This window comes from Peromyscus californicus, unplaced genomic scaffold (genome assembly GCF_007827085.1).
Source record: "Peromyscus californicus insignis strain IS unplaced genomic scaffold, ASM782708v3 Scaffold_17__1_contigs__length_78620276, whole genome shotgun sequence".
In the NCBI taxonomy this organism is placed as follows: domain Eukaryota; kingdom Metazoa; phylum Chordata; class Mammalia; order Rodentia; family Cricetidae; genus Peromyscus; species Peromyscus californicus.
In genome coordinates this window covers 13,995,088-14,005,550 of record NW_026294469.1, presented here as the reverse complement: position 1 = coordinate 14,005,550, position 10,463 = coordinate 13,995,088, and the positions used below count along the sequence as shown (strand labels likewise).

Here is a 10,463-nt window from a genome sequence, read left to right as displayed (position 1 = left end):
AAAAAAAAAAAAAACTTTCTGTAATAAAAAGTTTTGACTTTAAAGATTATTTATGCTCTTGGGTTAAAAAACAATTTGGAAAAACCCTGGATCTTTCTGTCTTCTGAAACAGTACCTGGAGTCACCAACTTTAGTGGTAGAAAGGGTCCTGGCCTCTTGGGACAGTGTCCACTCTGCGCTCTGAGAACACAGATCTGCTTGGGGAGACCGCTCAGTCAGTGAACTACTTGCCACAAAAGCATGAGGCCCTGTATTTGACCTTCACGTTCAAAACTGGACATGGCAGTAATCTGTAATCTGTAATCTGTAATCTGTAATCTCAGCACTGGGAGGGATGTGGAACTGGGCAGGTCCCTGGGGCTTGCTAACCAGCTGCTCTAGTTTAACTGGGAAGCTCTAGACCCTGAGGAATTGCCTCAAAAAACAGGAGAGCTGATACAGTAACCTGAGGAACAAGGCCTAAGCACCCTACCTCTGGTTTCCACACTCCTGTGCACACACACACACACACACACACACACACACACACACACACACACACAGTTCTGGGAAAAGGGACCAGGAATGTGTGTCCCAGTCAATGAGGGTCTTCAGTAAGGGGTTTGTGGTGTTGAATAAGAATGATCCCCATATGCCGAGTGGTGGTGGCGCACGCCTTTAATCCCAGCACTCGGGAGGCAGAGGCAGGCAGATCTCTGTAAGTTCGAGGCCAGCCTGGGCTACAGAGTGAGTTCCAGGAAAGGCTCCAAAGCTACACAGAGAAACCTTGTCTCAAAAAAAAAAAAAAAAAAAAAAAAAAAAAAAGAAAGAAAAAGAAAAAGCCCCTGTAGACTCATATATTTGAATGCTAAGGGAGTGACACTATTTGGAAGGATTAGGAGATGTGGCCTTGTTGGAAGAAGTGTGTCTCTGGGAGTGGGCTTTGAGGTTTTGAAGGCCCATGCCAGGCCCACTGTCTCTCTTCCTGCTGCCTATGGATTCAGATGTGGAACTCTCAGCTCCTTCTCCAGCACCATGTCTGCCTGCATGCTGCCATGCTCCCTACCGTGATGATAATGGACTAAACCTCTGAAACCAGCCCCAATTAAATGTTTTCCTTTTATAAGAGTTTGCCGTGGTCATGGTGTCTCTTCACAGCAATAGAAACCCTGACTAAGGCAGGGCTCTAGCTCATTCCAGCCAGTGCCAAGCGATAGACATCTTGGGACAACTGGCACAAGACCCTCAAGACCCAGGGTAAGAGAAAGTACCTACCATGAGAAGTATGAAGTATGAGCTGGGACGTCCTGCTGCCGACGCTAAGATTGGCCCTTGTCACATACACACAGTCCAAATTCAAGGAGGCAATAAGAAGTACCGTGCCCTAAGAGTGGACGTGGAGAACTTTTCCTGGGTCCCTGAGCGTTGTACTCACAAAACAACGATCACTGATGTTGTCTACAATGCATCCATTAATGAGCTGGTCCTCACCAAGACCCTGGTGAGGAACTGCGCTGTGCTTATCAACAGCACACCATACCGACCGTGGTACAAGTCCCACTATGCACTGTTCCTGGGCTGCAAGAAGGGAACCAAGCTGACTTCTGAGGAGGAAGAGATTTTAAACAAAAACAATCAAAGAAAATTCAAAAGAAATATGATGGGAGTAAACAGACGGCCAAAATCAGCAGTCTTCTGGAGGAGCAGTTCCAGCAGGGCAAGCTTCCTGCCTGCACTGTCTCAAGCCCAGGCCAGTGTGGCCGAGCAGATGGCTGTGTGCTACAAGGCAAAGAGCTGAAGTTCTGTCTGAGGAAGATCAAAGCCTGAAAAGGCAAATAAACCATCATTCATAGGTCATGTAATAAAGGTGTTTATTGTTCTACCAAAAAAAGAAAGAAAGAAAGAAAGAAAGAGAGAGAGAGAGAGAGAGAGAGAGAGAGAGAGAAAGAGAAAGAAAGAAAGAAAGAAAGAAAGAAAGAAAGAAAGAAAGAAAGAAAGAAAGAAAGAAAGAAAGAAAGAAAGAAAGAGAAAAGACAGGGCTATAGGCAAAGTGGCCCTGGTGAAGCCCTTTTCAGGCTCCTGGGACACCCCACAATCCTGAGCAAACTTTGCCCCCAAACCCTTCACCCTGCAGGGTTCTGGAAAGGAGGTCAGCCCTTGTCCAGTGGTCAGACCCCTTCTGGTGTACAGAGGGGTGACGCTACAAAATGCTGCCGCAGGGTATTTACTTCTGCAACACAGCATTGGATTATGTGGCTAGTGTTCATGAATTGACTTCCCAGATAGGAAAGGGAAATCCAGCACTTGGCTAGCTGCTCCTTGGCTAGCTGCTGTGGAAAAGAGAATTTGGAAAATTTAGAGTAATTCCACAGTAGGAGGCTTTGCTTTCCCAGAGGAAGGATGTCTCTTTCTTCCTGCATGTATAAATTCCGAGAAAGGACTCCATCCAGGTCACAAGCACTCCCGTGTCACACACAACAAAGCAGCCCACTTTGGCAGGGAGAACACCTTATACTGTGATTAAGCCATATCTTAATGTCCTTAGATGTTCAGTCTCCTTATCCTAAGATGTAGTAAGTTCTTAACGGAGCACTTCCTGGAAAAGAAAGGTGTGCTATGCTATGCGTAGCAGCCTTGCACTGTCTCTTTTAAGTTACTTGAGGTGCTACACTATGTTTCCATTGAGAAGTTTATTTGATCAGGGGGCTGGGAAGATGGCTCACCAGCAAAAGGCTGGCTATGCAAGTGTGAGGACCCGCGTGCAGTCCCCAGCACCTGTGTGAAAAGCCACACCCAGCAGTTCGCCTCTGTAATTCCAGTCTGAGAGGATGGCGTCGACAGGACCCCTGGGCCTGTGGACCAGCCACTGAGCTCCAGGTTCTGTGAGAGACCCTGTTTCACCTTCCAAAAGCTAAGGTAGGGAGCAGTTGAGGAACACTGGCCGTCACATGCCCATGCATGCATATACACATGCAGGTGCTCCTCCCGTGTACACACACACACACACACACACACACACACACACACACACACACACGAATGAACAAACAATGTATCAAATATTGCCCTTCATAGGCGGCATCTGCGTCCCAGTGAAGGTTTTACATGTTGCCGTTCTGAATGATGGTGAAAACCGAAAACTCATAGTAGCAACTGTTGTCTTCCACTTCCCAGGCAGGATGTGTGAGGGATTTAGAGAAATCACTCGCTACGGTTGGTTCTCTGGGCTGCAAACCACAGAGGAACAAACCCGGGACAGAGGACAGGAGCTGAGCGGGAACACAGTCTGCCGGGCTCAAGCAAAGCCACTGCCAGCGACCACGGGTCTTCCTGAAATAGTCCAGGAAAATTTGCTCTCCAGCTTTCTCTGGCTCTTAGGTAGATCTGAACCTCCTTCACAAACCCTGCAAACGGGGATTGAGACCGAAAGGCTGAAAGTCTTCTCAAGACCCTTTCTAGGAGATACTCAGGAACTGCCAGAGCACTGGGGGTTTGTCTATTTACATGTTTGGCTCCTTCCCGGCGGCGGTGTGTGTGTATGTGTGTGTGTGTGTGTGTGTGTGTGTGTGTGTGTGTGTGTGTGTGTGTGTGTTCTGGGGTCCACACCGAGGGCCTTCTGCACATGAGGTTTTCATTCTTCCACAGAGCGACACTCCCAGCCTCTGAGCTGCTTTCCAACCCGGTTTCTTTTCTCTCATTTGCAACTTGTGAAAGTTTCATATAGTCTGACGACAGATTCATCACGAGGCATATTTTGCAACAAAGTTTCTTTCCATTTGTTTTTTTCCCCCTGTTGTTTTTGTGTTTGTTGGTTTTTTGTTTTTGTTTTTGGTTTTTTTTTTTTTGGTTTTTCGAAACAGGGTTTCTCTGTGTAGCTTTGTGCCTTTCCTGGAATTCACTTGGTAGCCCAGGCTGGCCTCGAACTCACAGAGATCTGTCTGCCTCTGTCTCCCGAGTGCTGGGATTAAAGGCGTGTGCCACCACCGCCCGGTTTTGTTTTTTTAGGACAGGGTCTCACCATGTAACTCTCGCTGGCCTGAAACTCACTCAGAAGACCAAGCTGGCCTCAGACTCAGAGATCCACCACTACGCCTCCTGAGTGCTGGGATTAAAGGTGTGCACCACCACGCCTACCTCATTTGCTTCTTAATGGAGTTATTTTTAAAATTATTTTAAGATTTATTTTTGTTTTTTTTAATGTGTATATGTGTTACTGGTTTGTATGTGCATGCCCACAGAAGTCAAGAGAGAGTATTGACCCCTGAAGCTGGAGTTACAGGCGTTTGGGAACCACCTAATGTGGCTGATATAGTTGCTGGGAGCTAAATTTGGTCCTCTAGGAGAGCAGCAAGTGCTCTTACCATCAAAACATCTCTCCAGCCCCTTAATGGAGTCCTTTGAGGAGCAGAATAGTATCCTTCCCACCCTGTCGTGGTTCATCCTTGTCTCCTCTCCAGGAAATCCTTTGCCTAGTCTGAGGTCATAAGATCGTTTTTACTTTGTTTTGTTTTTGTTTTTTTGCTTGGTGTGGTAGCACAGGCCTTTAATCCCAGCACTCAGGAGGCAGAGGCAGGCAAATCTCTGAGTTCGAGGCCTGTCTGGTCTACAAAGTCAGTTCCAGGACAGCTAGGGCTGTTACACAGAGAAACCCTGCCTTGAAAAACAAAAAACAAACAAACAAACAAACAAAACAAAACAAAGCAAAAAACCTGAAAAACAAAAACAACAACAAAAAACCAACCAACCAACCAACCAACCAGAAAAGAGTTTTAGTTTTGGGTCATTCCTGGTGTCTTGGTTTCCTTCCTATGGTTGTGAGGAAACACTAGCCCAAGAGCAGCATGGGAGGCTTAGTTCATCTTACAGTTTATATTTATATTCGGTCCATCATGAAGGAAAGTCAAGGCAGGAATGTGGAATTGGGAGCTGAAACAGAGACCATGGAGGAATGCTGCTTAACTGGCTTGTTCCTTACGGGTCATTTGGTTTGATATACAACCCAAAACCATCTGCCTGGAAATGGCACCACCCACAGTGGGCTGGGCCCTCCTACATAGACCATTAATCAAGAAAATAGCCTACAGACTTGCCTATGGGCCAATATTACAAAGACATTTTCTCAGTGGCTTGTGCCCAGTTGACAGAGAAACCAACCAGCACATATATATTTGCTGTCCATTGAAAAGTAATTTTTATATAGTGTAAGGTAAGAGTCAAGATTCAGTTTCTGAACCAGCATATAGCTAAGATGTTAGATTGTTTGTGGGGGCGGGGGATAAAGAAAAGAAAGGTAGGCCAATTCACTTTCTAGAAGATTGCCCACTAGGAAACACTTAAAGTTTCCCTTTATAGAGGCCTAACAAGGCCAGAAAAACAGAGACCTGAAATATTAGGAGTCAGTGGAAACCTGCCCTCAGGTCGGGAAGAGGCACAGTCTTTGTACAGAATCACAGCCCAGTTTTGAACAACCTGCATGGTTGGGCAAGTTTGAAGGCTCATGTGCGGTTTAAAGAGTCCTCGGACTGGTAGTACTTCCTAGCGTCTGGTTAGCAGCACATGAAAGCCTTCCCTAGTGGGTTCCTTCATCCTAACCTCAGATTATTCCAGTGGATAACTTCACATTTAGCTGAACAACCAGGTACTGTGGCACACACGTGCAGTCCCAGCTGCTCTTAGCCCCCAGGTGAGTATCTGTACCTCGGCATACAGTCTTGGTTCACGGGATGGCAGAAAGGCCAGGGTTATATCATGGTAATGAAAGTGGCTGGAAACCTGCCCCCTGGAACTTCCAGAAATCTCTAAGGTGCAAGGTTAAACCAATACTGCCAGGTAGCTCAGGAAGGCACTGTGCAGCAAAACTGCCTAGAATATACAGGCATCAACTGCCTAGAACATAACAGGCGTCAGTTGCCAGGGAAAGCACATGCTAGGTCCTGAAGGATTTGGCTGTATTTACTTTATCCAGGCGGGCAAAGCGGCCACTCAGTGGATGGCTCTCCTGCGCCCTCTAGTGGCACATTAGAGCATTACGTCTTTTGCCACAGAAGAGACTTTTGGGGTTCATTTCACTTGAAAACGAGCTAAATAAATACGAATTTTTAGTAAACTGTTAGTACCCTCCCCCCAATTCTGGTCTGTGTGGAACCTCGTAATGAGATTTTATTTGCAAATGTACCTCTTTTGCTTGTGGGATGAGTCTGACTGCATGGTGCCCTTTAAGAGAAGATGAGAAATTCATTCGTGGCCAGCAAGGAGAGCAACCCATGTGAGAACAGAGGGGGAGACTGGGACAGTGCTGCTACAAGCTAGGGATGGAGAGGATTGCTGGCAACTACCAGTGGTGAGTAAGGGGGACTGGAAGTGAGTTCCTTCAGTTTTCAGTCTAGTGTGACCTTTCACACCTTGATTGTAGTGTAGACTCCTGGCGATTCTCCAAAGCATGAGGTAGCATCCTTGCAGTGTTTTAAACCACCTATACTTTGTGGTAATATGCCCCAAATTCGGCATCATTAAATGTTTATTTGTAGGGGCTGAGGAGATAACTCAGTGGGCAAAGTGCTTGCACAGGCATGAAGACCTGAGTTCTGATCGCTATCACCCACGTAACCCCAGCACTGGAGGGCTTGGAGGCCATCAGATCCCAGCAGCTCCATGGGCAGCCGATCCAGAGCAAATGGTGAGCTCCTGGTTCAGTGAGAGGACCTGTCTCAAAATAAGACAGGAATTGAAGGAGATGCCACATGTACACACACACACACACACACACACACACACACACACACATCACCACCACCTCATAAAAATATTTAGCTGCAGTCTGTGGCTATCATCTCATCAGACCCATGACTGACAAGAAGCAGGACTATATGGAACTGCGCTAAAAACACAACGTACTAGAACACCCTGAAATGCTAATGCATGTCTCCAGTTCACTGCACATCGCCGTCTTTTAGATGTGTATTTTTAGGATTGAATAAAATGTATATTCTTCATCTCTTCACTTTCAAAGAGTCACGGAGCCATTATGCTTTTATTATAACGCGTCTAATTGCAGCCGTTCTCCGAGTCACGAGGCCCCCCCCCCCCTCGTGGGTTATCATCCTCACTGACAACTATGAAATCCCTAACAATCTCTGTTCGGTTTCAGTCTTAACATCTTATCTCCTTTTGATATTACTTTGGGCCCCCATTACCAATAAATAAAATTTCTCACACTCACGGTGCCATGGCTAATGGGAAACTGACTCGTTACCCATTTATTCCTCCTTTTTTTTGGTCCATATCCATGTGGATTTTATATTTGCCTGGATTTCGATAGAGATTAATGTGCCAGCCACCACCCAGGGAACAAAGGGATAGATGGCACAGTGACGAATGTCACGTAGCTCAGCCTGACATATATGTATATAGAGAAAGACATCTCAGGAGAGGTCACAGTTCTTTTGGAGAGAAGGAATGGATGGGGTGGTTAGTTATCCCAGAAATGGAGAACAGGAGACCCGGAGGTGAGGGATAAGTGCAATCTGTTAAAGGTGCCTGCGAAACAAGTAATGGCATTTGGTGTCAGTCGGTTCCGTAGAGAATTCAAGGAAAAGGTCAGACTCGAGATTCACGTTAGACCTCATTAGTCGTTAAAGAGTTGTGGCGGAAATGACGAGCTAGCTTCCAGGGAACCCACAGTATGACAGGTGCAGGAACCAAAGGTGTGGTGGATGACAGACCTGAGGGACTGCAGAACAGGACAATCAGCTGGGTCGGAGTGGTCGGCAGAAGAGCCAGATGAGAGTGGGGAAATACAGACAAAGGCTCAGGGCCTGGGGATCTGTCCCAGTGGCAGAGGGGCCCAGCATGCATGAAGTAAAGGTGCACTTTTAATTGTGTCTCTGAGGGCGTTTCTAGAGAGAATTGACAGGTGAGATGGTAACTGAGGAGGAGCGATCTTCCTGAATGTGTACAGCTCCATCCAGCAGGCTTGGGACCCAGAGGGAATAAAAGAGGGAAAGAGGTCATCCAGCACGCAGAAGCTCCGTTCTTTCTGAGTGCGAGCGTCTGTTTGTTGCCGCTGTTACTGGCGGACATCGGCTTCAGTTCATCCAGCCTTTCAACACAGACTCAGCCAGTGACAATTGGGAGCTTCCAGATGGTCAGCCCCACACTGGGGCTGCATCCTGGATCCCCTTTGCTCTGAGGCTGGCTTAGGCTCGGAGGATACCAGGTTCTTTACTTGTCCAAGGTGCCCACAGCCAGTGCGGGACCACACTGCCTCTGACCGTGCCGTTTATGGATTAGCTAATGGGTTTCAAGCATCTGACCTCTCTTGTCTCTTTCCTTATTTCCCTCTACATTCGAATTATCCAGAAGTCCATAAAGTCCCAGCTCCAAGCCCCATGAGCATCGTTGTGGTGTTCAGGAATTCTTTCCCAAATCCAGCTGTAAGGTAAGAGCGATTGTGGAACTGTCTCCAGCCCCGGGAGCAGGCTGGTGGAGGAGGAAACTAAGGACCATGCCGCGTTTAGTCCCAAACTTATTTTTCCACCGCACTCGAAGATATTTGAGGATATAGAAACAAATGTGCTAGTGGTGAGATTCATGGTACAGGCCGGTTCTTATCATTTTATAAGGCCACTATGTTCTGTGAACAAAAAGGTGTGGGCGTTTGGGAACGTGTCAGACCTCTTCGTTAAAACATCGATATTTGGAGCAGAGCTACATTTAGTGTACAGATGGGACCAGCAAACTGTGACAAAACCCCAGCAGCCTCCTGGTTTCTGTGACTTTACAAGAGCCCAGGACTTTAGGGTTTGTTTTCTGTAACTTTGCCTAGTTGTTGACAGAACTCTGAGAAACGACGATGGTTTGATTTGAGCGAGAGGCATGGGACCCTGAACTCATGAGAGGTCAAGTCTATCTCCTGGCTGTACCAAAGCCCAAGCCAGGAGCACCCGTCTCCATGGCAACTGCTCACACATCCAGAGCCTGCCTCCATCCGGGCCCTTCTGGGCCCCTCAAGATCCTAAGCAGCATGAAGCCGGCTTTCTCTGGGATTCTCCCACAAACCTGGGCAGGCCTGAGCCACAGCATCACCCTCCCGTTTTCTCATGCACACCCAACCTGCACTTGTCTATCCTGTGTTCTCCGAGCCCGCACAGAGCCTGTGTAGCTCCCAGAGTTGGCTCCCGGCCCAGGAGGCACCCTGGAACCCCCAGGTCCTGTCTCAGGATGGGGTAGCCTCAGCTCCTGGGACCCTGCTCCTTCAGGCCACCGTGTGTGTTAGGCCATCTTTTCCAACATCTCGGGGGCGGGGGGGGGGGGGGCGGGGAGCTGGGAGCAATTGTGGAAACACTGATTCCATCAAAAGTGTTGAATTGGCAGTGTGTTTTGGAGGCTTCCCTCCTGTGACTTCCAGAAGCCTGCCTTAGCTTCTACGACCCACCCATAGAGATATCAGCCCCATATTCTTGTTCTGACCTAGGATCAACAGGGTGTGTTGTTGCGGGCCTCAGGCCTCTTACTCTCAGACCCTCTAAGAAGGGGTCACGTCAGGACTCCACGGACTCCACCCAGCCCCTTAGTCCCTGGGAGCCTCATCTTGCTGTGATAGAGTCCTCTTTTACAACATGGTGATAAAAATAACCTCCCAAGGCTTTGTGAGGACTTTAGCAAGTTTTACTAAGCACTACAGAACAGCGTAAAATGTGTACCCTCTGTCACTGTTTGTAGTCTACCACGTTGCCGTGTAAAGGAATTTGGTAGCGTAAGCTTTATAAAACCTCAGGCCGGACTCATGTCACAGCCATATCCCCACTGCTGTGGATAGCACTTGGAGTGGGGTGGGATAAACCACAGGCTACATGGAGAGGGAAAACAGGGGCACTGGTAAGATTTGTCTGTCAGTTGTGGCTGAACTTACACTGGTGCATACACTGTCCAATTTTTAAAATCTGATTACTAGTGATTCATAAACTAAAATGGTCTTCCTTTTTATTAGCAAAAGAATGCATGCAGAAACTGCTGCCCTGGAAAATTACTGTGTTGCCCGTAACACTACGATTGACATTCTGTTTTACAATTTATTTGATAATATACAAGGCAGGATTTGCCTCTCTCCTTTGATCCCAATATGCAGCTGCCTTGGGATATACTTGAAGCCAATAATCTAAAAGGAGAAACGTTGCTCATGGAGATGTGCCTGCAGGCCATACTTGTAATTGAGAAATTCAGATAGGTGAGTATTCAATAGTAAAGTAATAGGAAGTAAAAATATTGATGGTCAAAATAATAAATAAAAGACTATAAAAATAGAATACATTAAGATGAGGACTATGTGATTGCTTTTAAAAAATGGTCCATCTAACATGGCCTGGAGATAGTTCAGAGGTAGAGCCCTTGCCTACCATGTACAAGGCCCTGGATTGTATGCCCCATAAATAATAGTTTTAACAGTTACCAGAAGTTGAAAAATACACCCAAGTCTTTTTCCCATG

General features: G+C 47.0%; 1 pseudogene; it reads left to right on the top strand.

Moving 5' to 3' along the window:
• Positions 1-279: 279 nt before the first annotated feature.
• LOC128113073 (40S ribosomal protein S8-like) lies at positions 280-1,806 on the top strand (annotated as a pseudogene).
• Positions 1,807-10,463: the final 8,657 nt, after the last annotated feature.